Source organism: Squalius cephalus (genome assembly GCF_949319135.1).
Source record: "Squalius cephalus genome assembly, chromosome: 15".
Lineage (NCBI taxonomy): Eukaryota > Metazoa > Chordata > Actinopteri > Cypriniformes > Leuciscidae > Squalius > Squalius cephalus.
Window position 1 is genome coordinate 14,628,888 of NC_137136.1, and position 23,518 is coordinate 14,652,405.

The 23,518-nt window shown below is 37.2% G+C and overlaps 1 protein-coding gene across 21 annotated transcripts in view; it reads left to right on the forward strand.

Moving 5' to 3' along the window:
• The first annotated feature begins 4,376 nt into the window (after positions 1-4,376).
• The window catches only part of mef2d (myocyte enhancer factor 2d), a 54,613-nt gene continuing 35,471 nt past the window's right edge, over positions 4,377-23,518 (forward strand). For 15 of the 21 annotated variants that reach the window (XM_079895616.1, XM_079895603.1, XM_079895608.1 and 12 more), the window contains exon 1: positions 4,377-4,615. The gene's annotated coding sequence lies outside the window, so the exon portion shown is untranslated. Of the gene's footprint in view, positions 4,616-18,074; positions 18,281-18,449; positions 18,662-23,518 lie in introns of those variants that run through there. The other 6 variants (XM_079895609.1, XM_079895600.1, XM_079895612.1 and 3 more) reach the window with 5 other exon arrangements.

Here is a 23,518-nt window from a genome sequence, read left to right on the forward strand (position 1 = left end):
TTGTTTTGTCTGTCTGTTTCTTCATATTACCATTTTATATTAAACCATTTTTGTTGTTATTTTAAAAGCAGAAGTCTAACAAAAAGTGGTGCATTTATTTATTGAATATGTAGTCAATAAATGGTTGTTTAAATTATTTTAAAAAATAATCACAATGTACAGAGCCTGGTTGAAACAAACCACTTAAATCTTGACTTGCCAATGCAATATATGGCTTAGATACTGCATAATATCCATCCAACTAGGTCCCAAATGGCTACTTTTGCTAGGATTTAAGTCTCCTTTTATTAAATGTGATTTAAACATTTTACTGAAAGACATATTTCTTTATTTTCTGGCAGTAACCAACTTGTTAATTTCTTTGTTTTGCATTGCAAAGTTTTTATTCACAAGAACACATTTCTCAACATTTTGCCTTGTAGTCTTTCTGGCTGAAAATTTCCATACTGTAAAATCTCTTTAACTCATAAATAATAACAACACATTTCTTATGGACTATGATCTTAGATTTCTTACTGATTGATATTCAGTATGTTTATCTGTTTGAAAATTTGTGCAATATATTATAGGCAGTTTTCATGCAGCTTTCGTTTATATTTTAATCAGCATGCAAAGCCCATTATATCACACCCTTCTTATATATAACGTTAACATCTATAGGCTACTCTGTGTGCATTTAATTCATACAATTGTCATCACTGTATTTATTATACATTTTTGATTTGGGGTTGCCCTGCATTATGCATTCTTCTTACGTTGACATTATTTCAGAACACTTGTAGATCTTTGAACATTTTCAAGTTTTAATTAATTTACAGCTCCTTTGGAAAACATCTCGTGATAAGATGATTCGACTGTTAGTACAACCTAAGAGTTAGTTCACTCAAAAATGAAAACTATCATCATCTTCGGAACACAAATGAAGATATTTTTAATGAAATCAGAGATTTCTGTCCCTCCATTGACAGTCCACACAACTACCACTTTGACGCTTCAAAAAGTTCATAAAGATCGTGAACCTAATCCATATGAATTGAGCGGTTTAACGTTAGTCCAAACTTTATGAAGAGACTCGATCGCTTTAAATGATGAACAGATTTAATTTCGGCTTTTAAATTACAACACACACATCAGATATGGCAAACGGAAGCTCAAGCCTGCTTACTTGACATGCGAGAAGAGAACCAATGAGGTTCATTCTTGTGTGTTACGCAACATGTTTGAACTTCCTCAAGAATCAATAAGGTTTGTTGTTGTGCATCAAGCAAGTACAGTTGAACCTCTGTTTATGTTCGCTGATCAATGTTTATATGTGAATAAAATCCTAAATACTATCTATTCATAAGGATTAGTTTTAAGATCTCTTTATGAACTTGAAGCATCAAAGTGATAGATGCATAGACTGTCAATGGAGGGACAGAAATCTCTCAGATTTAATTAAAAATATCTTCATTTGTGTTCTGGAGATAAACGAAAGTCTTACTGGTTTAGAACGACTTGAGGGTGAGTACATGACATCATTTTCATTTTTGGGTGAACCCGGATCTTTCACTGGTTTTGTGCGTGTGGCCACTAGAGGGCGCAACGTCACCAGAATTTGCAGAGTAAACTTCTATACGGTCCACATTGTATAATGCCGTGATTATAAAAGCAAATACATATTATATTGTAAATAAAATAAAAATATTATAGACAATACTCAGTGTTGGCAATATTTATAATCATCTGTAAAGTCAAGAGAGCAACACAATGTCTTGATAGTCATATTAATATGCATGAATGAGCACACTCTCAAACTTTCAAATATATGTACATACCTAAAACAGCAGCCATATATGGGGTAAATACTAGCTGCTGTAAATGCAAATATTGATATTTACTTAAATTGTGTTGTTGCATTGCATTACATAACAGCCTTGTCATACATGATGCTGTGCTTCTTTAGTGGCGATTTGACAGTATGCGACTAGACACTTAAAAATTATGTATTATTATTATTATTATTATCATTATTATAGTACCTTTGCTAAGCTTTTCCACTTACTCTTGCCTGTTCCTGATTGCCACTGCAGCTCATTGTGGGGGTACGTTTGATAGAGGCAGGAGGGTTTGTTGGCTTTGTTGCCATAGATACAGAGAGTTGCTAGGCAGCAGACAGGATGCTACGGAAGCCAAGTGCAGCAGATCAGCGGGTCACTGCAGAGAGGAAAATTTTCACCCACACACCTTTCATCTGGATTAATACATTCAGAAATAAAGGAAAAGAGAAAAAGAGAGAATGAGGCAGATGGAGAACGATGCAGAGAGAAAGAAGAAACGTAAACAAGTGTGCATCTGCACATGCATCTGCGCGTCAAAGAAAGAGTGAGAGTGGAAATGAGAAGGCAAGCCAAAAGAGAATCCATCTGTAAAAGTGTCATTTCCAGCCCTTCTCAGCTCTGAAAGCAGCTGTTTTGAAACATGTGTTCGAGCATGCAGGTCCTATTAAATAATGAAACGCCACCTGCACGTGAATAAAATAATCTAAACTTTTTTGCTATACACACCATAGTAGATTCAAAGATGAATAAAATGTAATCTGACTTTTTTTTTTTTACTTGTTCATAACTGCCCACCGTGGTCAGTCAATAACTGATCCCAGATCAGAGGGCTTGTCTGAGTCATCGCTGTCATTGCAACCCCACTTTCATGATTGTTTTTGCCTGCAGTGAAGGTTTTGTGGCTGAATGGCATTCTGTTCAGTGCGCAGGCTGAGTGTAGGAAGCAAGTGATCTGAGAGAGGGCAACAGGGTGTCCATCTGTTTGTGTAAATGCTCTTCCACAAAACCCCAGTGCATAAGCTCCTTACATAAGGAATAAAACAGAGTAATCTCTCTCCTCCACAGGTAGGCCTATATGCAAAGGGCCGCATTCATGTTGCTTCTTTTATTTTTCAAGTAAATTGATGTTTATATACATATATATTAATGCTGTCAAATCGATTAATCACATTAACGTACAAGTTTTTGTTTATTTATATATAGGCTATATGTGTGTATGCATACATATACATGATATATATATATATATATATATATATATATATATATATATATATATATATATATATATATATATAGGCCTATATAAACAAAAAAAGTTTATGTTAGATGTGATTAATCGATTTGACAGCACTATTATATATAGATATAGTTAAAAGCAATTGCCATTGTTTCTTATTATTAAAGACGTTTGCAGCTCAATCGAGTGACTTCATGAGAAAAGCAATAGCTGCTTTTGGCTAAATTTAGCTTATTCTTCAACAACGAGTTAGACCCTCAAAAACTGAACTAACTAAAAAATAAATATAGAAAATAAAATAAAAATAAACTTTATAAAGACAATTCACACGTTGCTCGTTGATTTATGTGATAATCTCCTCAAAAGTATCCTGGTTGCCTGTATCGCATTTCATATGTAAATCGCAGACTGAAAGTGTTTTGTTTTCGAGTCCTGTGACTTTAAGTGTTCCTCCATGCCAGTGACGCACGCAGCTCTGATCCGAGTATATGTCGCAAGTGCATTCTCATTATTTAATCCTTTAAATAAGATTTCGGGTTTGTTTTTTTGTTCTCTTGATATTTCAAAACCCGTAGAGTTGATTTCCAGATGGATCAGTTAGATTGTATCCGTTTCAACTGCCTTCAAACTTACCGCACTCTGACATTTTCATTTTTCTGAGTGCATCACCACCACCATTCCCTCTGTAAACACTATGTTCCTCCACGAAAAATAGGACTTTCAATGCTTTTATTGGATTTGCCTGATACATATATCATGGAGCCACTAAATCAGCCTGGTCAAAAACTGTATTTAATATTTTGTCCAATAATAGGCTATTCTTAACACACTTAATGCTTCCTTGTGGTTTAACGGGTTGGAAATAAAATGCACGAATGCATTTCTGCTTATGAATGATGCACTTATTATGTGCTTTGAAGAAAACTAAATTTAGCCTGCTTGCTGACGTAACCTACTGAACCGTGTACATCTTAGATTATAAATAATAAAACGTGTTTAATATAGCGCACCAGTCATATGATGATTGAGGGTTATTTTCAGGATATTTATATATTACAAAATATTTCAAATATAAAATACAATAACATATAAAAGTAATTATTATATTCCAGTTCTCAAATGTAAACACAGAGAGGAATTTTACAGGATCTTTTCCTTAAGATGGGGAAGCGGATGAATACATAAAGCGCGTCAGCGTGATCTCTTCCTATTGCACATTAGCCCCGCCCACAATTCTTCTTCCACACAGCAGTGCCCATACTTTAACCTGATTGGACGAAAAACGCAAAGCTCATGTCTGATTTGCCACATTATCTGTCCATCATAATGCATTACCAGTCATGGTGGATAGGACACTTTGTACATGGAGGTTTTTGACTGTACGGGCTAAATGATAACCCTGAACAGGAGTTAAGGAGTTCACTTATTATTATTGACATCTGCTCGCTATTTTTTATATTCTTGCCTGGTTTGATCTTTATTACTCTTCTTTACCTATCGGGCCGTAAGAAACCTGGTGTTTATCGCACAGATGTGGATCTTGTAGCTGCTCCTGGTAAGTCGTTCGTCCAGTCTAGCTGAATCTCTTACAGTGCTGAATTATTGCCGTCACCTCTCTGAATTTTTATTTATTATCATTATTACAAATACCAAAATTCAGGCTCATTCGCGTTCGTGCGCAAACATACATTGGTTGTTTGTTGTATGGTTCTTTTTATTGCATCAAAGTCGCGTCTGAAATCGAAGCTAGTGAGATACGGAGGTTCAGACTAGGCGTTTAAAAACCAACTGGTGACAAGGAAATAAGATATAATCCATCACAATTACATTAAATATCATAGATATCTACCTTAGTGCTAGTGGATTATTAGAAACTGTGACTTACAGGGCCAATATGAACGGTGATCGTTGTTGTGGTGCTTCTGACAAGCTGTCAGATTTTGTCGCTGTCTGAAATGTCAACATGATTTTGATGCAGTCGCACACATTTCAGTTTACTGTGTAGTGCGCTACAGGATAGCATGTGTTATGTGGTTGGAACATATTATATGATTTTAACTGATGCGAGGTGTTTTTTGGGGATGTTTGTTGGAATGGACTGATTTTTTTTAGCACTGAAGGCTGAAGCCACTTATCAAGTTTGGTTGATCCTGCTCACGGACTCTAAACAAAAGTTTGGTTTAACCTACGCAGTTCTGCGGCACCACCCTCTCTCTCTCTCTCTCTCTCTCTCTCTCTCTCTCTCTCTCTCTCTCTCTCTCTCTCTCATATGCAATAACAACATGTGTTTTTGGTGTATTCGGACTCTTAAAAACTTTCTTTGTTACATTTGCTGACTCTAAAGTCAAACTTTTGACATCCAAATATGATGATCCCCTTTTGCAAAGAAACAAAACTATAACATATCTGTTTCTGTAATTGTCTATGTAATTGTATCACTAGAAATCATCAATGAAATATCCATTATTAATCTCATGATATAATGTCAATTTTGGTATAAAAAAAGTAAACTTAATGTATTACCTCCTCGTGGTCCCCAGAGCCCAGTATCAAAACCCCTGCCTGTCCTAACACATTCAGAGAAGAAATGTCTTTTAAACGAGTTGTGAAAGTGTGACTTCAGTCTCTCATGAAAATTCGTTAGTTTGAAGTTTGCACAGGCTGAGTTCTAAGTGTGAAGTGCGTTTGTCCTAGACACTTGGCTGTAGTGTAATGTGTGTGTACAAAGCTTTGATGGGTGGCTTCAGAATTCCAGCTCTCATTATAGGCTGAATCTCATAATGAGCTGAATGTCTAGGTCATGCAGACAGGTACTGTGCTGTCATGATTCCCAGCAGGGTCTTAGCTCTACCTCCAGAGACTCAATGCTGTTATGTCCTCTCACCTGGGGTTCCAATAACAGTCAGAGAGAAAAGGTGCTTTCACACATTAAAAACCTACCACTGGTGTTTTGAAATGCTTGAAAAAAGTTTTCAGAAAATAACAAGCCTCCTGTGAACAATCATGTTCGTTTTATGGAAAAACGCTGCTTGATAATGGGAGGTAAGATACATGGAAACGATTAGGTGGATGCATTTCTGAAAAGTTTTTTTGAGGGGGATTGAACAAGAAACCAAGTTAAGCAAGGCAGGATGATGCAAAACATGACAGAACAAAAGTAGTGTGATACCTTCATCCTGATCATCTATGGTGATGTTTTCATCAACGTGAGGTCAAAATAATGACTATTCATTCTGAGTCTCTTATCTAGTTTCCCACATAAACAAATTTATGACTAGACTGTCGCAGTTTTTAGATGTCTATCTGTCTGTTTTGTTTTTGATGTGTGTTTTATTACGCACGCTTTCTCATGTGTCAAAGGCCCTCTGCTGCCTATAAAGCAGGTCTTCACTTTGTTCTCATTGTCTGATTTGTGAAATATTCTTCTGATTATACACCGTATCCTGTGGCCACGTTTGAATCAATTTTTCCACTCGAACAATGTCTCTGGCCTTTCGTGTCTCCCTCAAAGCATTTGACACAAATGCTTGCTGTAGACCTAACCCAGATATATCCAGCAGATATTTTGCCAAATACTGGTGAAGTTAAAGGTATCGTTCCCTCAAAAATATCAAACCTGTCTTTTTCTCCCCCTCATGTCATTCCAAACCTATATTATGTTCTTTCTTCTGTGCAACATAAAATAAGGTATTTTGAAGAATCTGTTTTTGTCCTTAAAATGAAAGTCAATGAAATCCAAAACAACTTTAAACCCCAGTGAACATCAGTGGCATCTATTGCCCAACATTTGATTGGAAACAAATCCACTTTAAGGTCACAACGCTGCAGATTGAATTAATTATTATGGGGAGGGGGGAGCCCTTCTCTGCCCTTTCCCATTCAAAATGGCCTCAGTGTCCTTACTGACCATGTGGCTGTTGGAGTAGGGCACGGTGAAGGGCTGAAACTCCTCTGAGAGAACACAGCCCTCCTTCCCCGTGTTAATCTCTCCTCCAGCAAGCTCTTAATTGAGCCGCCATCAGCTGATCTAGGGGTTAAACATCAATTAAGGTAATGAGCAGTGTGAAAAGAGACCACTGAAGATGAGGGCAACCCTTTCCCGCTGCAGATGACACGAGATTGGCAGGGGTTCAGACAAGCAATCAGAGTTGCATGTTTTTTAAATGAGCTTTTGAAATGCTAGCTGGCATGTTTAGGCGTTTCAAATTGTGCATTGGTATCTCAGACTTGAGAAAGCAATATTGTGATTTAAAATGATAGATTTTAATTATTTAAATGTATAATTTATTGATTATCGACCATGACATAAAAATAATTGTCTGCCAGTGCATCAGTAAATACAATTTTAATGACATTTCATGAAAACTCTTTGAATTCACGCTAACTAATGATGATGCAAGCATTATTTAATGTAATAATGATTAGAAATAATCAAAGAAAATCTATTCTTTTAGTTGTTTCAAGTTCCTGTTTCTTTCAGGCTGAATTAATTTGCTAGATTGACTTGGGAGGCAGAAGGTTTCTGGACTAGTTTTTGCTGTCCAAACAAGGTCTAGAGAACAGTGTGGTTACCTCAATGCTGAAGTACTGGTGTCATCTTACTGAGGAGAGAGCAGCTGTATCCCTTATAAAGACCACCACTCATGCACTCACACAAACACATGGGTTAAAAAGACAAACCACCATTCATGCTCTTGCTGCCTGAAGAGTCCCCAGGTTTAACCTTTGAGAATCTCTTCAATGCCTATGTGCATATCATAGTGATTTCTACCTCATATTTTTTGTGTCCGTTTCACTGCATCAGAGGTAATTGTATGCGTTCACGGTATTCATTACCACACCACAGAGCCATTTTTCATTTTTGTAGTAAGACATAAGCGTGAATAATTGGTTCTCATGTGAACATCTTTTAATCATTTTATTATGCAAGACACCGAATGCATTATGAGGTAAATGATGAAATTGCTGCCTTTATGGTGGTTAACACTTGAATCCTTGATTAATGAACGTAGGAAGCTCAGACATCTGTCATGCTTGGACATTTTCACGCAGTCCCCACGACACTGATTTCCATATCGTGAATCAGACTTATTCGGTTGAGCTCAAAATATGTCATCATCAGTAGTACTGAATTCCTTAAAATTCCCCTTGAGCTAAAAGGATGTTGGCCTCATTCTGGCTATGTGGTTAAAAGGATAACAAATCAGAACCTGAAAAATCTAATTTTGTTTATTTTTAGTTTGGGATTAATCTATGCGAAGCATTATGTTAGAATTCTGCTTCTAAATATGGTGAATGTCTGCTCCTTTCTGAGTGCGTCTGTGTGGATATTTTGGTTCTTGTATGACGGAGGGGTTTAGTCGTCGATTTTATCCACATTACTTCTTTTTTTTTCTGTATTTCCTGCTCAATGTAAGTGTTAGCGGATGAATCCTATTGCATAAAACCGACATGTGTGGAGGTTACCACAGCCATGACCTACATAAGTGAAATGTTGTTTTGATATTCACATGCGTAGCATTTATTTCATGGATGAGGTTTCAGTGACATTTGTTTTGCTTATTTAATAAATTGCTATACTTAAAGGGATAGTTCACACGAAAATTAAAATTCTGTCATCATTTACTTAATCTCATGTCATTCCAAACTTGTTCCGACTTTCCCTTTTCTGTAGAGCACAAGAAATATATTGTTGTGTTTTCGTCCATACTGTGAAAGTCGATGGGGTCCAGTGTTGTTTTGGACCCTATTTACTTTCATTATATGGTCATAAAACTCTGAGACAGTAATATGTTTTTCTTTACCCATCAGCTTTCTGTCAACGTCTGACTCTGTGTGCTTTTTCCTTCCAGAACAAAGCAGAGCACTGTCATCTTGTCAGGTCTCGTCTGGTGTAACCTATGCATACCCGACAGAGATATTTCCCTTGGGAACACACACAAAGTCATTTACTGCAGCCTTGTACCTGATTCTGCAGCGTGATGTAGGAGAAGATAGAATAAGATCCTAATGATTTCAATCCCATGTTCATATAAAGACAGAGATAACAGGAACTCTTCCTCCGTTCTTCCTGTCAGTATCTGGCTTACTAACGATATACGACCTAACATAGAGATTAGCTCTGCTTCACGTTCAGGGTTATTCAGGATACTTGAGTTAAAAGGGCTTCATCTTCGTAATGCAAATGAAGATCTTTTTAATGATATCTGAGAGCTTTCTGTCCCTCCATTGACAGCCTACTCAACTGCCACTTTCAAGCCCCAGAAAGGTAGTAAAGACATAATATAAGTAATCCATGTGACTCCAGTGGTTTAAAACCAGTTTTATGAAGCGTCGCGAGTGCTGTTTACGCTAAGAAGAAAAATTATTTACAAAATATTAATCTCTAAAGCGCGTTCACGAGAGCACCGCGATGCATGTGTGTTGTTGACGCGAGAGCAGACGTTGCGTGAACTTGCGTTGGAGATTAGCCTAATATTTAGTATATAAAGTGTTAAATGATGTTTTTTGTACAAACAACTCACTTACATCACTTTATAAAATTTAGGTTAAACTACTTGGTTCACATAGATTACTTTTAAGATGTCCTTACTACCTTTTTGGGGCTTGAAAGTGGTAGTTGCGTAGGCTGTCAATGGAGTGACAGAAAACTCTCAGATTTCATTTAAAAAAATCTTCATTTGTGTTCCGAGGATTGACATGAGGGTGAGTAATTAATAAAAAAGTGAAAATTCTGTCATCATTTACTCCCATCTCATGTTATTCCAAACCTGTATGACTTTTTGTTCTGGCAAAACGGCAAAGAAGAAGATTTTGAAGAATGTTGGTACTTGGTAGACAAACCAAAACACTCAAAATATCTCCATTGATGTTATTATGAAGAAAGAATGTCATACAGGTTTGAAACAGCATGAAGGGGTGTATATAATGTGCACTATACCTTTAACTCAAAATGTAAATCCACAAAAAATCTGTGCAGCTTTTTTCATCAGCATTAATGGCCTGTATTTTGCAGCACTTATAGTGTACACCTTTTGCACTTTTAGTAAACACCGATTTTAACCTGTAACAAATGAATGGGCTTCAAAATTCTTTAAAAAAAATCTCTGAGGTAAAATACACAGCACAGTGTTGTGTTGCGGTTAGCATGACGGGACAGAACGAACGGGCTAACTGGGGCTAACGGGGTTACAGTGGCGTGAGAGCAAGGGTTGGCCATTACTCCAGCACAGCTGAAACAGCAAGCATTGGAGCCAAGTGCTGAAACGTACACCCCTCCATCTCTCATTTCGCTCCTGTTCTCTCTTTCCTACTTCAGCCTTTTGATCTGATTTCTCGCCAATTCTTTCTCTCTTTCTCCCTAACTGTAGATGGGGCCAAGCACTGCAGGTACGTAGGCCCTGTTGGATTCATTAGTATTCTGACTGGGGCTCTATGGTGGCCCCTAGAACTGTTTGGAGGGAAGTTGAGAAATCTGGCACACTGATTGGGGTGGGACTGAATAGTCATCAGACCAACTTTAGGGCCTCACATTCAAATCGTCAGCTACATATTTCTATAGAAAAATAGCAAGATTATGTCAAGATCCCACTTCATGCCCTCTTCATATGTATCAGTAGTCCAATAACTTCTCATTTGTCATGGACAGCCATGTTACTTGTTGGCTATTTTGAATTTATTGAAAACTATTTTTTCGCTACTCCTTTCAGTCTTCATTCAGTTTGGCTCAAAAAAATCTAAGGGCCGTGTGGCCCGTGTCTGACAAAAATGATCGATTATAGGGCACACCGGGGTAAAAAGCGCATTTGACTTCATTCTTCTTCAAACCACTAGCTTGCACAAAAATTCACCTCAGCACTTTTCTTAACAACTGCGTTTGACTAATATGCACGTGGAAATTTGGCTGATCCGATCCATCGCGGACAGCAACGCAAAGTTGATTCTGTGCTAATTTCATCTGATATTTAATGTTTTTTAAAAATGTTGTAAATTTATTTAGCAAATGAGAAGCAATACAATTATTGACTATATTTTGAGACAAAGGTCTTGTAAATGTTTTTCAGTTTTGTTCAAGGTAATTAAAGCAACAGAGGAGGTTATTCAATAACGGAAGAATATGTAAAAGTATGGTGTTTGGGGTAAAAAGCGCCCCTGCTGTTGGGTGTAAAGGCAAAATAATTAACATGATAATAAATAGCTGGCTGACTTTTTCCATTTATTGACACAACATGGTTAGGTTCAGATGGTAAATATCATATATTAAGTTTGTTGTCCACCTTAGAGATAATCATCATTTTTAAAAGTATGCTACTGAGCCTTTAACCCCGTGTGTGGGATAAAAATGGCCACCTTGCCACCTCATACATTTTTAAAAAATTTAAAAAACTTTTATGATTTATTTCCACACCAAATCTGTTTCTCCATCAATGTTCAATAAAACATATATATTTTTTCTGCAATCATACACTATGGGAGTGGTGAAAAGCTGATTTTCCTTAAGGTGTGCCTTTAGCCCCGTTGTACCCTAGGCCTATATGTTCAAAATTATTTGCTGAGAAGAGAATGAAGTCGATGAACAGACACAGTCATTTCGTAATGCTTTCGGCAATTGAAGCAATAAAAGTTCGATTTCGTACAGAATAAAGAGATACTTTGTTCATCCAGCATGACTACAACCATAGTCCATACTTTATTGCCAACAAAGTAGTTTGTTTACAACGATATCTAATGGTCCAAACTTTTCAAATATTTATTTATGCTTCTAACTTTGTCATTTAGCTGACATTTGAGTACAGTTCAATATAGATGGTGTGCCTAGGGTGCATGGCCTTAGTAATTGCTGCTTGCAGCTGTATTTCTCGTTATTCTGCTAACTTACTTGCTGCGGTCTCTTTCTCTCATGGGGCACTAGAGTTCTATGGCAGTACAGCTGTGGTTCTTGTCTAGGGCCATCTGCACACATTGTCTCCTTCGCTCTTGAGGCTCAGTATGGCCGATCTCCGCTATGTTTTAATGGAAGATTGCTGGCTGGCCTCTTCTCATCACAGGAGATGCAGGCAGCAGTATGGAGAGCCGGGAAATATGCCAGAGAGGGAGGAGGGACGGAGGGAAAAAAAATCCCCTCTTTCTCCTTCCAATGTGACACACTTAGTGTGCGTGTCTTTGAGTGTTTGTGAGTGTTTACTCATGTGAATATGCACACTTCTCTCAGATGGAGCTCTGAAAGCAATTGTGCGCTTGGAACAACAAGGCCCAGTCGGCCAATCTGATCTGGCCATGGGATATTTTGTTTGTAGAGGTGTATAAAATATTACCCTTATGATAATGTTTTATTTTTATGAGTTGGATTTAATTGATTAATTAAATAACTGTTTTGTTTTTTTCCCTAGCTGTCTCTCTCAGAGAGAGAGCTCTTCTTATCCCACACACATGCTAACACGTGAATGTTTCCGCATCTTTTCCATGATCTGCCTTGAGCGAGGATTTTGTGAATCTTAACCACTACATGTTTTCTTCTGGGGATTACATTCAATGTTTATATTATTCAAATGCTACATACACACTCCTACAGTCCATCTTGAGGGCAGCAGGCAGCACTTTTCTTTCTTCTTTGTCTTCTTCTCATTTTGCTGTCTTCTACTTTGCGAGTCTTTCTGCAGTGCTTTTTACAGAGCTTTTAAAAAGGCTGTTGTTCGTTTAGTCTATGTTGGAGTTTTAATGTTTTAAGAGACTTTTTGGACTTCTATTGCCTTCTTAGTGCATTAAAAGACACATTAAAATGTGGTGCTTGTATTTAAAAACTGGGATGCCCGATACACTACTGAAAAAAAAAAAAACAGTAATATTGTGCAATATTATAATAATTTAAAATAATTTTCTATTTTAATATACATTAAAATGTAATTTATTCCTGTGATGGCAACATCATTACTTCAGTCTTCATGTGTCACATGATCCTTCAGAAATTAATCTAATTTGCTGTTTTGGTGCTAAAGAAACATTTCTTCTTATTCTTCTTCTTATTATTATCAATGTTAAAAAAAGATGTGTTATTTAATATTTTTGTGGAAACTGATACTTTTTTTCAGGATTCTTTGATAAATAGAACACTTCAAAGGACAGCATATATGTTGAAATAGAAATTTGGCACATTGTAAATTTATTTACTGTCACTTTCGATAAAATTAAGTCACTTTTTAACATTTAGATCACCATCTTTCAAAGGGATATTGAAAGATTATTGTAAATATTTAATCCCTTAATCACTGGATCTCTATCACTATATCTCTCTTGACGTATCTCTATACTATTGGTTCCAGCGCACTTAACGCTGGAATGAGATGCTGTCTGCATGTAACCAATAGTTTTTATTGTGCTTTATGTATATATAATTAGGATTGGGAATCAAAAATCAATTCCAATTCTGGAATTGGATACTTGTTATAAAATATTTTTTTTTGATTTTGCTTATAGATTCCTGTGTGCACATTTTTAATGTGGTTTTAAACCATTCAAACGCAAGCAGATGGAAAGAGAACTCAATTCGTCACTCGTGCGCTGTTTTTGTGCTGGGCACATCCAAGCGTGCACACGAAAAGCCGTCCCTCATATAGTGCACTAATACTGAATTGAGTTCTCCGTAACCGTATGTTGGATCCGTGCATTAGTTCTTAAAGTGACAGCAGGCTTATAAACCCGCTGTTTCATTACTGTTAAACAAAGGGGAAAAAAATTTGTTCATGGTATTCAGCTGCAACAGAATATTTTGCAAAAAGACTGGACAAATATGTTTGATATCTAAATGTTTGACTTTTCGTCTCAACCGATAAGTATTATAGATTCATAATGTCGGCCATAACATGAAATATAATCGGTTTAATCCAAAACAAAACCTGTTTGTCTCTGCTCTGACACATTTTACCTTTATTTTCTTACTTAAATGGTTGCCTAAATTACATTTATTAAAGAAACAAAAACTATTTTCAGTTACTGAGTGACTCACGTGACTCTGTTGCCATCTGAACATTTTGCTTACTGCTTACACAGTGAATAGAAACATTTGCTGAGGTTATCAAAGACTCAGACAGAACAAGGAGATTCGCTGCGCTGAGGAAACGGGGAGACGGGGAGGCCGCCATCAGAAATAAATAAGCTGCGGTGGAGGAAGGGTTTATCATAGTTCCTGTGCGGTACAAACAGGTGTGCCTATGTGTGTGTGGTGTAAAAAAAGGTGTAAAAAATTCAGGATGAGAAGAACAAGGGCTGTGTGTTGGGGGTTGAGGGGATGTATAGGGTTAAAGAGGCTGTGCCCTTCCCACCTGTAGCCTGTCAGCTGTTGCCTGTTGAAACGTCAGCTGTTTCTGAGAAGCGTGTGAGTGTGTGTGTGTTTGAGAAAATAAGTTCCTTTGAGTGTTCAGCAGGATGGCAGAAACTGTGTGTGTGTGTGGGCCACTTCTCATGTTAAATACCTTTTGAGAAATTGTTTTTATTTTTTTAACACCTGAGCCCCATCACTCCTCGCCCTCCAAAACATTATAAAAGAAGACATCACCTCTTACTGATGACTGATGACTCTTTGTCAGTAATGGCCCGACATCTAGTCATGTCCTTGACTGGTTTAGACTACATGTATGATCTGTCCAGCACGTGGAAAGCTGTAGTGATATCAGTTAGGCATGCGTGATATATTGAGTTATCGGCCGGTTTTAGAGAATTTTTACATTTATTGATTAGACTCGATGTTGTCGATTTAATTGTTCATGCTCATTTCCTCTATTTTTACAGTTATATTACCTTTGTAATCATCTAATGCTTACTTAAAGCTACTTTTTTAAATGCTAATAATGTAATAACACTTAAATATAATCGTTAGCAAATCTCAAAATCCATATTGTACATAACATGTTGTGATATCTAGATGCATTTGTAGAGATTGATTTGAGGTTTTTCTGTTACTTTTAATACATTTGGACAAAATAGTATATAATTTTGGTAACACGTTATAAGGATTAATTTGTTAACATTAGTTAATATGAACTAACAATGAAAAATAATTCTAAAGAGTTTATTACATTTTTAAAAACAAAAGTGGCATCTGTTAATATAATTTAATGGACCTGAGCTAAAACGAACTAACAACGAACAGTTATATTTTTATTAAATATTATTATTATTATTATTATTATTAAATATTAATTAACAAAGATAATAAATAAATAGATACTGTAACACATGTATTGTAGGCCACTAAGTAACTAATAGGACCTTATTGTAAAGTGTTCCCAGAATTGTAATATTGGTTATCAACCGTAACATAGAATGATAATTTTAAACATAATTATCAGCATATAACTTCAGACAGAATTATAATATTGTTGCTAATATGAATAATTATAGAAATATAGACTGTAAAACAGGCAAATAAAAACGGTTCAACTTTAAGGATGTTCATTGGGATTACACATTTACATTTGCAAGCACATTTACACCTTCATTTAATGTGGTCAGAATCTGTCTCAGGCCACCTCCAAATTTCATTGATCAGATCACAGAAAATGCGTGTTAATACCAGGTGTAAATGGGGCCATAGAGAACTGTGGATGGGCTCTTTTGATTTGAACTAGTAAACAAACACCTAGAAACTCCTTTGTAACTTGCTACAACACCCTTAGCACCTGAATAGCAATACCTTGATAACATTCTATTGGCAAGTTTTACATGCACTTTTTTTTTCTACAGAAAATTTGGCTTTAAAATGCATTTTTAGGGCAAAATATCGTCTATATTCCTCAGTTGTTCATTTACTGTGAGAATACTGGCCAAACTCTTGTTTAGCTTTACTGATTTGGAATAATAGTTTAGCATGAATTTTGGCTTGTGCCTGTTCCAGAGTTGTTTGAAGGGTCAGAGGAAATGATTTCATATTGTGGCAACGTCTTTTCGAGTGGCAGCTGAAGGGGCTTTGGCAAAGACAAGCAGGTTGCGTTGTCTGTTAGGACTCATCTAGCTTCTCTTGAACTTTCCCCTTTAGCTGTGACCGTCTGTCTAGGCTGGGAGATAACGTGTTTCTTTAAATTACAGAGCGTTTAGAGATGACAAAAGGGTGGAAGATTCTTTTCAGCACATTGCTCGTATACCAGGGCATGAGAACATGTTGCATTTTATTTCTCAGATGGATCAGTTGGATAATTTGTCACTGAGGGCCTCTGAAATGTTAAAGTACGTCTAGATGAAGATCGTAACATTGACATTTATGTGCAGTCCTCAACTCAAGTAATTTGAATCGGACAGGCCTTGTACTGTTATTTGGTCTGGTTGGTTAAAAGGCCACAAGCGCGCAGCTGTTCCTGGTATGGGAATCTTTTTATGACGGTGCGTTTTTGTGAAAGGGCATATGGAAAGACGTGATGGAGTAACTGACTTTTTTTTTTTTCATCCCAGACCTCATACATGGAACTCACAAATCCAACTGCATTAACATAAAATCAGGAAGGAGGGTGATTTTCAGGGAATTGTATGATGAGTCACAAATAGGGGAAACGAAACACTATTTGCTCATATCCTGTGTTAAATCTTCGTTGGTTCATATTCTGGAGCATTTAAAATGAGTTTACACAAGTTGTTCCATAAGAGAATTAATGAACAATTTAAAAAGAGTTAGGTTTATTAAAAATAAGCAATTCAATAAATGTCCTGCCAACCTTTTTACTTGCCCCATTACAAAAGAATGATCAAATAAAAAAAAAAAGTTTTGTTCCTTAAAATAATTTTTCCTTACTTTTTTTTGTGTCTTACATTTTTCGTAGAATTTGCATTTTGCAACATTCTGCAAATGATACAACTATAATTTATCTCCTTAACTTCATTAATTGCCTTTTTGCTGCAAAACTATGGCATACAATATGAAAAAAAGTACTGATTGGTTTTTACTTTTGCTTTCAAGACTATCACAATTAATTTTTTTAATTTCGACAAAACCTCATCTACCGTGTTAGCCAGCTAGTTAACATTAGCTGATGCTACATGCACTTTGCTGTAAAATAAGTTGTTGAGGACACTGTCTCCAGTATTCAGATTAAAGTGTTTCTACATTGTTGTGATGTTTAGTGTTATTACATTTTGATCCCACGACTGAATATGCGTTTCTTGCTCTAAAGAGAGCAAAAGATAGTTAACAAGGAAACAGGATCTTAGCAGACTGATGACCAGTCAATGGTTTTTGTTGTTTTAGCAATTGTGTTCTCTTGATTTTGGCTTGGGTGTGTTACGTTTAAGATGTTTGTATATTTTCTCTTACTAATGGCAGATTTCCAGCTTGATATAGCATAGGGAGGGTTTAATTTCCCCCTTCTCTTATCCAAAACATTTATCCATATAAGTTACTCTTTGTGGGAAACCACAGTGTCCAGACCTCCCTCTCAACCCTTAACATTCTCAGTGCCAGAGCGTGATTTGTGCCCAAAATGTTTTTTGTCCCTCCCATTGGAAACTCATTGACATTGCAGTTTTACAAACCCATGACCTTTGCATTCCCACACCCCCCTGAAAACCCTTCTGAGATTTTGAGGTCAGGAAAGGGCGAATCTTCAGTTTTTTATTTCTTGGGGGAAACCGTTATTGTTCTCTCAAAAAGACTGTAAGCTTAAAAAAAAAAAAAACCTAATTATGTGTAAAGTTTTCCGTACTAAATGTAGAGCTACCGTTCAGGATTTTTTGGAAAAAGCTCCAGCGTGGGGTGTCGCCTGCAGCAGCTTTGGACCCAAAAAGTTGAATTTCCTATAGCTGTGACAGCATAGATGTCGCAAGGGGGTGTCTGAACAAAAGGTGTGTAGGCAGCTGCCATGACATTTAACACACACATGTATAGGCAGGAGAACAGAGGATCTGACATACTGACAAGCGTCCCAATCCTGACACCCATCCACCCTCTCAATTACATCCAAAGACACTGATGGATTGAAGGCAGTTGCTAAAGGCATATTAGGGCAAAGGGTGAGGGTGGGGGGGTCTGAGAGGAGGGCTGGGGGTCTGAGCGCTCGGCATTAGAAGCTCATTGCTGAACTGGTCTCCACTGTCAGCCAGGCACAGGTCACGGGACGAGCAATGCTGTAGTCCACTTGGATTGTATTTGTTGCTTGATCAGGTCAATGCAGAGCAACTTTGGGCACATGAGACTGAGGATCGAATCTTGAGGCTTTTTGCTCATCTCTACTTATAAGGGGTAAGAAGGAGCTTAATGTGATACCAATGACGCTACTTTAAGCTTGTGTGACGTGAAGATTCATTTAATATTGTTTCATACTTGAACGCTTTAGTTCTGTGTCGCATTCATTTTTTTGCGGAAACCGGAGCAGTAATGTCCTGAAATAATTTACCAGGTCGTTTTTCAGATTTGTATATTCCGTAAACGTCACTAAGAGATCAGGTTGACTTGAACAAAGTATTGCCTTCAGGGTATTTCCGAGCGTTGAAGAGTGGTGTGGTGTGACAGGACCATGTGCTGTACTGCATGACAGCTTCACTCTACACGCAGAGCAGTTCACATCTCTGTCTGCCTCTCTCAATCTCTTTCTTTTGCTTTTAGTGCATTCCTTCCTTTCAGGTGTGTTTGAATAGGAATTCAGTTGCATTTTGTTATAATGTTTAATGATTTCAACGGCAGTTTCAGTCTTAGTTCAATATAAAAACAAATACACTACTGTTTAAAAAGTTTGTGGTATGTACCCTTAAAAAAAAAAAAAAAAAAAAAAAAAAAGGTCCAGCAAGGAACCGAGACATTAAATTGTTCGAAAGTGACTCTAAAGACGTTTTTTTTATAACGATAAAATGATAAAAATGAGATTTGAAATGTAAGTTCAACTGGACCAAAAATTGCTTTGATTTATTTTTTTAACTTTACTCACATTTAACTAGTTTTCTTTTCTTTTTGTTTCTTTTAATAATCTGTAAATCACATAATTTGGTAGGTCTCCTAAAGAACCCAACAAAATTATTCACTGGGAAAGTAACTTATTTAATGTATTTTTTTGGTTTTGGGATAATAATTGAACTTTTCAAATAAAAGCAGTTCATTTTACGATGAGACTTGTTTAGACATAGACAAACACGAAGGTGATCTCGTATGTAAATATTAACAGGAAAGAATGTATGTATGTTTATAGTTGCGAGTGTTGTGGCGTATCACATTATTGTGTCTCGTTTTCTGGCATAACTTCTCTTTCACCCTTGAGCTTTTCCACAGAAACAAGAATAACATATTTTCCTTCTGATTATGATTCTGATATATTACTGAACCAACAAGCTTATCGTTTGTTTGAAAACAAAAAAAACCTTTTGTTTTGTTGTGTAACCAACCGCTTGCATGACGTGGTCATGACGAACCGCTGGCAACACACCCTGCTTTCCAATTGTCACATTGATGTCACCAACGTTAGGCTGCAAGGGAAGGTGTGTACGCGTCTCCAAGACCTTTAGTGGCGGATGGGGGTCATGGTGGGTGAGAAGGGTAAGGATTTACCTCACCCGAGAAAAGCATGTTAGCCTGCATGTAGGAGTTTGGAGACTCATGCAGAGTTTTGCAGCAAGATGCACTCGAGTCTGTTCGGCTGTGTGGCAGTACTGTAAACTGACAAGTTTGACCACATTGTCCACACTGTTGATGGAAAGGATAAGCTGGTGTAAACAACAGACTATAGTACTGAAGACAACACACCAGACAAATGTGTTACTTCTGTCCACAAGTATTTAGTTTGTCAAATGAGTCTGACTGAGTGACACCAAAAAAAAGCAACCCACATTTTTAGGGCTGAAAGTGGTAATCTAGCATTGTAGTTTGCTTTCAGATTTGACAGGACGACAGCAGCGGTGTGATTCACAAGACCACGGATCCATTACACCCCTCCCCCTGAAATGCTGTCCTTGCAGTGCTCTACCTACCGCCTCCCCCACCTTAGGGATTGGGTTACGCTTGTGGTTTGGCAGACATTACGCCACCCATCTCCTCGCTCCTGGAGAAGTTCCAGTGACGGCTCTCAGCATCGAACGCCACCGTATCATCAGAATGCGTTGTGTACTGGACAAACGGCTGTGTTGAAAAACAGAAATCATGCGCTGCGGTCAGCAGCCGAGTAGCCATATTGGACAGGGTGAGTTCCTGCCGTGCGGGGAGGTTGAGTCAACAGGCTGGAAATATCCTGCAGTTGGTGCTGGCAGTACTACCCCAAGGTTGGAGTAAATCGCTGGAGGGTCTCACAGGGCTCCATTTTTGCCCCAGTTTAGCCACGGCTAGTGTTTTGAACAGCACTCGGCTCAAAAAAACCTACTAGGGTGAGGGTGTCTCCTCAAAACACCTTTTCTTTTGTCTTTTGTCTTTTTTTTTTGTCTTTTTTGTGAGTCATAGCTGATAAGCTTGCTTTGATTTCCTCTGCTCCAATTCAATTTTGGGAATTGAGCTTAAAATCAACATGAAACATTATTTTGCTTTCATAATAAGAAATGCACTGATGTTAACTTTCTGGCTGATAGTGATGTGTCGATAATTAGTTTCATTTTATGGCTGATAAATGGCCAATATTAAAATTCTATGCTATTTTGTCAAAATTACACAAAAAATTAAGTGAATTTGAAAAATGGATATTCATTTTGAGATTTTCTAAAGATTATATTTAACAGTGTTATCAAATTATTTGTATTTTTAAAGATTTTTAAAGATTAATTTGACTGATACTGAAACTAATAACAGCTTATAACTGATATGGTACCAAAATATTGTCCATCCCTATCCGTCATGTGATTTTGTTGCCAATATTTTGATTGGCATCATCAGTTCCAATTTCTACTGGCAACTTTGACAATGGATTGAAAACAATTAAATGTTTTTTAAAATACATTTACATTTCAGTAAGTTTGTGAAATGAAATTTTCACTTAATATATAATATATATATATATATATATATATATATATATTAATTAATACAATAATATTATACAATATAATATCTAAATATATATATATATATATATATATATATATATATATATATATATATATATATATATATATATATATATATATATATATATATATATATTTGTTGAAATGTTGAAATGTCACCATTTACATCCATTATACTTTACATTCTAGTGTCACAGCATATCAGTCTTCTGTAGAGGTGCCCATCGGCACGCTTAGCTTTTTTTCTCAGTACGAAATGACTGTTATTGGCCATGGTACTGCTGAGATATTGCCGCCGGTGACCGAGCTGTGGTCATGGGGCATTTTGTGTAGCGCCAATGTACGGAAAACTATAAATGGCCGAATTAAACAACTCCCTGTCCCAGTCGGTGACCTCCCGCTCTGTGCTGGGAAGGTGATGGATTTCTCAGCGCAGCTTTGGACCTGGTCCAAGCCCAGTTCTGGCACGGTCTCTTATCTCCAAGCCCCAGGCCACTCTGCCTCTAGTTACAGGCAGGGATAACAAAACTGGACTCTCTCACACACACCCCGTAGAGGAGATATGCTTACACACGCATACGCGCTCACGCAGAATACCATATGCCCACACATGGACGAGGGCAGCGTGCGCTTATCCCAGTGGACCTCTGGTACTTCAGAGTCCTTGCAAGAATCACTGCTGTCCAAACGTGTGGGTCTGAGTTGCTCGAAGATGGAGGATTAATCTATATAGTGAAAGGTCACCAACTCGTGAATTTTTTTTTTTCTCTCTTGGGTTCTTCTTCACTAGCAGCTTGTGTCTTTGTACGTGTTTACACCAAGGTGTTTTTTCGCTTGTTTGCAGGCCTGTGTAAATGTTGTTTTGCTTGTGTTGCACGCTAAAGCTTGGTTCCGCAGGATTTCCTCAGTGGTATGAGCAAAGCCGCAACTCAAAATTATAACACCTTCCCCTGTATGTGTGTGTGACAGCTGCATCGTACAACAGCTCACCTTTGTGCGCTGAAAGCAGTGAGAAATTACTTCTGCTGACGTGTGTGTGTGTGGTGTGTTTGTGCGCTCATGTGCAGAAATGTGCGTATATTAATTGTACATCAGTTTATTTTCATGAACGTGATTAATTTTCAAGATAAGAAGGTTTTTGTCTCTGTTGCAGGGGGTTCCCCTAGTATTGAAAACAGAAAGGAACTGATGTTTTATCTGTAACCTTCTTTGTTTTTCTTCATTGTTTATTAGTGGTGCTTAATGTTCATATTTGGGGTAGAGATCTGAACAAACCCTAAGTATTAAACTTTGCCTTGTAGTGCTTTTTATTTTCCTCCGCAATCAGACTTGGTATTTTAACCTTGCGGTTGATAAACCGCATTAAAAAAGTTAATGGACTTTCTGAAGTAGTAACTCAAGCAGTATCTGGACTCTGACTTGTAGCACATCCTACCAACAGCATAGCAAGGTGCTAAAAACAAAATTTTATGCAGATTTTTACCATTAAAAAAAACCTAATGCTGTGCAAAGAATAAAATATTCTAATAATTTATTATTCATGAATTTATTTATTTTAATAATTCCTTGATTGTTTTATTTATATGTGTTAAATTATTCCATTAAATTAAATATTTAATTAATGTATTAAGTTAACTTTGACAGCAAGAAATTTCCCCCCTAGTTTTTTTGTGGACACCGTAGCACCCTTTAGTAGGCCCCTGGGCCCCAGTTTGAAAACCCCTTGATTAGAAAAGAAATTGATCAAATAACAGCATTATCAAACGGTACTTCATAAATTCTCTGCGGTTAGAGAGTCTGACTGTGAGGAACCGCAGTCTGAGGACACTTTCCAGGTCCCTCATGAAGCAACTGAGATCAGAGCTGGGAATTAGCCCCTCTCAGCGCTCACAGGGTGAAAGGTCAAACTCCGACTCTCATTGCAGATAAAGAAGTCTTTTCATGTGTTGGCCCCGCAGACCAAAACACACACAAACTCCGAGTTGCTTTGAACTAAAGCCTGTGCTGCTGATGGCCTGCCGCGGAAATCTTTCCTGTCGACACATCCTCTCCATTTGGAGGCAAAAATCGCACGTAAACACACACACACACACACACACACATTCAGTGTTTTACTGTGAAAGAAGTGATGAAGACGTGAGCTAGTGCGTTCTGACCTTTTCTGTTGGAACAAATAAAAATGACAGTGAATATGTAGTCCTGCATGTCTTTCTCAGTTGTTTGTCATGAAATAAGAACACTGAAGTTCGAGGAGTGCATGGCTTTTGTTTCTTTAGTTTACATCCTTTTTATTATCTCGATGAACGACATAGCAAAAGTCATTCATTTCCAATGGAGCGAAGTAGTATGGGAGCTGCATGAAGTTACGTTACTTCAAATATGTAGAATTTTCAAGCCAGATTTGAGCTTCGGTTGCGTTGAAATTTGAACTTTTGCAGCTAGATTGAATGCGACCGCCAGACTGGATGTTATGGTAATAGTTTTATGATTAATGCAAATTTTC